Source organism: Malania oleifera, chromosome 5 (genome assembly GCF_029873635.1).
Source record: "Malania oleifera isolate guangnan ecotype guangnan chromosome 5, ASM2987363v1, whole genome shotgun sequence".
NCBI classification, from domain to species: Eukaryota; Viridiplantae; Streptophyta; class Magnoliopsida; order Santalales; family Ximeniaceae; genus Malania; species Malania oleifera.
This window is the reverse complement of record NC_080421.1, coordinates 103,983,750-103,990,416: the sequence shown is the minus strand read 5'-3', so window position 1 is coordinate 103,990,416 and position 6,667 is coordinate 103,983,750.

The window sequence follows — 6,667 nt, the reverse complement described above, 5'->3', positions numbered from 1 at the left end:
AATATGATATGCTAGTTAAAGTAGAGATTTTTAGTAAAATATAGTATATGTTCATCGGTTTTCAAAGCAGGAATTTACATAGCTTAACAAATTATGTTTAATGAATTTTAATTGTGTGGCATGAGAATATTGCTATAGTACATAATTTTACACAGTTTCTTACAGAATTATGTTTTACAGTATTTAAATAGAAAGATGTTTTATAGTATTTTCAGGATCATATTTATAGTACATACAGACAGGAAATTGTATTTACAGTTTTCATATTACCATGATTATACAGTTTTACAGAACCATGACATACAGAAACACAGTTTATACAGAAATACAGTTTATACAGAAATACAGTTGATACAAAAATACAGTTTATTATAGCGTCATGGTTAATATAGTTATACAGAATCATGGTTAAACAGATAGATTATATATAGAAGTGTATTATGTAGTATCAGACCCTATTGGACCATACAGTTATAGAGCACGGTACCGTAACTACGTACAGTTTATAGAGTGCAACCACCTATTCAGATAATACGTGGTATAAAAGTAAACTGCATAGAGCCCACGAGTGGACAGGCTCCCCATCAGATATGGGTAGTCGAAGGTTGATCAGATTATAGAGTATAGTGATTTATCCTTGGTTGGCCAACTAGGGTAAATCCCGCTTACGGGCCGCATAACTCAGTTATGAGGGGTTAAATCATGACACACAATTATCCACAGGGGGAATTTTACAGTTATTATTATATTTATATAGTTCACAGAAACAGAATATATATACATATATATATATATATATATATGTATGTATTAGCAGTATTTTACATGGAAACCTAAAGTACAGAAATGTTAAGCAACAGGAAAAGATGAAGACTATATTTCTATCAGTGTGCTTTACAGATTCATTGTTACATGATTGTATGAAAATAAATTTGCATAGTATTATAGTTCATTTGTCACACACTAGTGATAGCATATTTTGTCTTACTGAGCTTTGACTCACCCTAGTGTTGAATCATTTTTCAGGTGATCCAGGTAGGTGAGCAGACTAGGCTCACAGATAGAGGGGCTTCAGTGGTGCCCTGTCAGAGTGTGAGTATCATTTTTGGGAAGCGTTCTTGTATAGCCCTCACCAATTGAGGATATTTTTGGGTACAAACGTATGTATATATATTGGAAAACATGTAGTACTCTGGTATTGTGTAGTGTGGTATTGTATATATTTACATATGGATATGTTTATTCAGTTCTACTTCTTGCTGCTTAAGTTTATGGTTGGGTTTATCCCAGTATGGTATTAGAGTATGTTGAACGTATGGTATAAAAAAAAAAAAATCAGTTAATTAAGTAGGTCGCTACAACACTGAAATAAACAAATGTACTAATTATCTTAAACCAAAAAAATGTGAACAGAAATTATCCCAACATCACTAATTATCTTAAACCAAACAAACACACTAATTATCCCGACATCAACTTCACATGGAGACATAACCCCATCAATAATGTGAACAGAAATTAAAATCAATCCAACAATAAATTCGAACAAAAATAAACTCAATATCTTAACTACTTAAATGGAAAACAACATACTAAAACACAATAATAATTAAGAGCTTCAAATAAACTAAAATTAAAAATAGATATAGCCCAACAAGATAATCAAGATAAAATTAAAGTAAATTAATAAACAACAAGTTCCAACAAGGTATTTTAAAATGACATTAAACTAAAATAATACAGCAAGTTCCAACAATGACATTAACATAACATAATACAAGTAAATAATAATATGGACAAGAGAGAGAATGAGAGAGGGAGAGAGAGAGAGAAATGGAGTGTGGAGATGGCTGGCCGTCGGTTGAGCTCCAACACAGCAGCTACTGCTGTGTTTTTTTTTTTTTTTTTTCCTTTGCTGCGGTGCAGAGGCCCCCCAGGGCACCTGTAAGAAGACTCCCCACGCAACCCCCTTGCTATCTTCTTAAACCCTAGCTACTTACTTTACAATTCTAGCCGCCCTTCTTACTTTTACTTTTCATTTCCCTCACCCCTAGTCCCTGCTTCCAGCCAACAAACACCCACACACCCACGGGCCTCAGCTCCTCTTCACATTTTGCATGGCCGGGTCAAATCAAGACCTGGCCTACTCTTTTTTTTTTTTTTTTGTTTTCATATTTGGCTCCAGCCCTATACACGGACAACCCACTCTTTTCAATTCAGCCCTCAACTCACACACACACAGCAAGCCATTCACGCCTCACGACTTTCTCAGCCCACTCATGGCTAGCAGCAAGCCCTAGCCCACTCACGGTCAGCAGCCTCCCTTTGTATTGCCAGCCTACGTTTGAAGCTCAACGCATGCATGTCACATGCAGGCTCCCAAGAACTCCCGAGGCTAGCCTTCTTGGTATTCAACTTAGCATGCATGGTGTCTCAATTGTCCACACATCATGGCCTGTCTACGTCTTCACGAACACGGCTCGGTTTCTTGTTATACATGCGGAGTCTCCTTGTCACGCGCATGACTTACATACACAGTTTCTCTCATGCACGACCTGCGTACATCTCTAATATTAAAAAAATTTCCTGCAATAATAGGATACGAATGGCCGTAAATTTATCACAAAAATGGGCTATTTATCTCAAGATTATCAAATGAGCTTGACGTTAAAATATTAGATATAATTAGGCATTTAATTAAAATTATAATCATCAATGCATGAATTTAAACGCCTAATTATGCATTTTTGACGCGTAATTATAAATCATTCAATTTAATTGAATATTCCAGCATATTCCCTTTTATATTTTTCTTGTATTACACTGTATTTCTTTGATGTATTTTCCTAAATTTAGTGTTCTAGACCCCCCCCCCGGTTCGGTATTTGTATGAACAATGAGAATGCCTAAATTTTTTATATTGGGTTTGAGACAAAATAGGGTGTCTACACACGGAAAGAGAAATGAATCTCAAATGATCATCTTCTTTTGGTGGGAAGAATAAATTTGGGAGAAATGACAAGAATAAGTACTATTGATCTGGGAAGAAAAAGGACTATAGGAAACCTCAACAATTAATTGAATTTAAGCCTAATAGCTTCAAAGGAAAATGCAACTTTTGCCACAAACTTGGGTATAAGAAGAGATTGTTGGAAGTTTAAGAACTGGAATGAGAAGAAAGGTACCCCTCTAGCTTTAGTTAGTTTTGAATTGAATATTGTTGATATACCTTCAAATTCTTGGTGGCTAGATATTGGTGCTACAATTCATGTTACGAATTCCTTGCAGGAACTCAAAAGCTGGTGGAAACCAAATGAGGGTGAATTGAAAGTGAACATGGGGAATGGAGTGAAAGTTAAAGTGGAACAAATGGGAACTATTAGACTTTTGCTAACTATTGGTCACATACTAGAATTGAAAGACATTGCTTATGTACATAAGATAAGTTTGACTTCTGTTTCACTTCCAGACAAATAAGGTTACTCTTTTAATTTTAATAATGGAAAAATCATTTTGAATTTTAATTTATCTATTTTTTGTTATAGTTTTTAATTGATGGATTGTATAAACTTGAATGTGATTTAGTTTTCACTAATACAACATCTTCATCTGTGGTAGGATAAATGAAAGTTCTTCCATGTTATGACATAAACATCTAGGGTATATTCGAGGGAGAGGATGTAAAGATTGATTAAGGAAGCTTTTCTTCATGACTTGGAATTTTTTGATTTTGGGAGTTTGTTTTGATTGCAATAAAGGGAAAATGACAGCTAAAATTAGAACCAAAGGGACTAACAGAAATCTGAATGTTCTTGAATTGATCTATACAAACATTTGTGGTCTTCTTACCCCATACTGCCATGGGTGGTTACAAATATTTCATTACATTTATTGATGATTTCTATCGATATGGTTTTATTGAACTGCTTCATGAAAAATCTAAATCATTGGATGCATTTAAAGCATTGAAAGCCTTAACTGAGCTAAAAATGGGGAAGAAGATAAAAGCAATAAGGTTAGATAAAGGAGGTGAATATTATAGAAGATACAATGAAACATGTTGAAATTTGGAACCCCTCAACAGAATGGAGTAGTTGAGCACCGAAATCGCACCCTTATCGATATGGTGAGATGTGTCAATAGTCATTCTACATTGCCAGAATTTTTATAGGAGATGCTGTAAAAATAGTTGTCTACATTTTGAATCAAGTGTCTAGCAAGACTGTTCCCGAAACTCCCTATGAACTTTGGATGGGCGAGAAGCCCAGTTTGAGGCATTTTCATGTTTGGTGTTGTAAAAATGACATAAGTGAAAACTAAGGTGTAGTCCCAAGAGGGTGAGTGAATTGGGTTATTTAAAATTTTCCTTCAATTTTTTTTAAGATTCTCAACCTCTTTTAATTCTTTCAATGAATTCTTAACATTTTTGTTGATTTAACAATCACACAAAAACTTAGTTCTTTTTATTCAATCCACAATCACACAACAAAACTTAATCAACCAATCAAACCAATCAATATTCAAATCAAGATATACTATGTAACTTTTTTTGACAATTTACAGCTTTTCAATAATTCAAGATATTGAGTTGTATGCGGCCCTGTATATATGATTATTTGATTCAAGCCTTGTGGTTAATGTAATTGATTTTTCAATATGATAATCAATATAATGTCCACACTCTTTCCAAAATTCAGATTTCAAATAAACTTTCCGTTAATAGGTTTTGGGTTGTTAACCAATCAACGTACTCCCTTAAGGTTTCCGCAAATTATTGACCAACCAACGTACTCCCTTTCAGTTTCCACTATCCCAAAAACAAATTAAACTTCAACTTATTTAAAATCCAATCCACGTAGTTTTTATGATTAAGAAATATAAATCATCCACGCAGTTAATCAATGCTGAAAATAAAGAGAGTAAGGGAAAGAGAGAAACACCACATTTTTTACTAGGTTCGGCTTATCCCCAACCTATGTCTTCGCCTTAGGCAAACTACCTAAGGATTCCACTATACCAGTTCCTTTCTAGGTGGAACAAAACCTTACAAGCGATACCCCACGTTCAAATACTCCTTCACTAGGCTAGAGCAATGCTTCTCCAAGTGATACCCCACGGTTGGACAACGATCCAAACAATCCTTAAATCGTCAAGTCTATAAGAACAAGATCAATTATTTGTATACAAATAATCAGCCTCACATAGGGTGGATTAGTACAATTTTAAACTATATACTTCAAAGTAAATCAACATGAAATTGAAATTGAAGCTCAAGGGAATTTATCACCGATTAATTCTTTCAATGAATGAAAGATTCATAATTGAAGCACAAACTTAGTGATTGAAAGTCAACAAAACTCAGTAGAATTCGTGAGCAATATGTGAGCAAGAGATCCTTTAAAAGATAAGAGCAATTTAGAGAGTTTGAGAGCTGAAATTGATGCTTGGTGTATAAAATCAATGGCCTTGGAGGCTATTTATAGACTTAGAAAAGTAATTTACTTGGTCCCCAAGTTTACTTGGAGTGGCGCCCAAGTTTTAGATACGTTTGAGCCCCAAGGAATCAAATTTTAAAAACTTTCCCATTATAAAAATTTGAATTTTACCACGTGGCAGCAACCTGTCACTTCAGGTTAGGTGCTTGTCAACTTAAAACTCATTTTAATTTCACAGGTAGAAAGGTGGCAGTCGCCTGGCAAAACATAGTCAGGCATCTCATTTTACCACGTCAGACTTCTAGCAAGGTCTGGTTAGTAGCCTGACGACCTTTTGCCTGTCCATCTTAAAAACATTAAATATGTCAGCCTACTGAGGGTTTTTTTTAGGCTTCTATCTAGTTCAAAAATGTTGTTTTTAAGATTTGTTTACAAAAACTCTATTTGCTTCTCAAATCTTGAATTTTTGATTCGTTTACTTAAAAAATATTTTCCAAGATTAAAAATTAGGTCTCTAGGTCTCTTATCTAATGAGCTTCAAATAATTTCATATTGGTGTATACTTGAAGTACTTACATAAAGACTTCTTATGACTTTAGACATTCTAAGTGCTTGAGTCTTCATGCTTGTTTTTCTTTGAGCTCTCTTGTTTTGCTTTTCTTTGGTTCTCTTGCTTGTCTTCAAGCTTTGATATATTTTAAACTTTTAGCAAGTCCTTTTGTAAAATCCATGCAATATGAACACACACTTCCCAGTATATTGTAATATAGTATATGTAGTATGCTTCAATAGTCAAATAGTCTTGCATATTTCATATTTGTTATTCATATTTCATATGTGTTGTAACATCTTTAAATTCACAATCAAGCATATGTTGCACAACATTCATATTAGTTAAAAATATTTCAAAAGTCATATTTGTCTTTCATAATTCATCATTCTTTCAACATTTTTCCCCTTTTTGACATTAATTCATGATACCAATTATTTATTTCATGATACCAATTTGATAATTTCATATGATACCAATTTGAAAATTAGGGAAGAATCATAATACAAGCAATAAGTCATAATACTCCCCCTGAATTTAATACATTTATATTTGATACCAATTATATTTTTAAGTTTATCATCCCATGCTTCAAATATTGATTCATATCATGTATGTGCTCATGGATACTAATATCATATATATATATATATATATATATATATATATATATATATAGTAT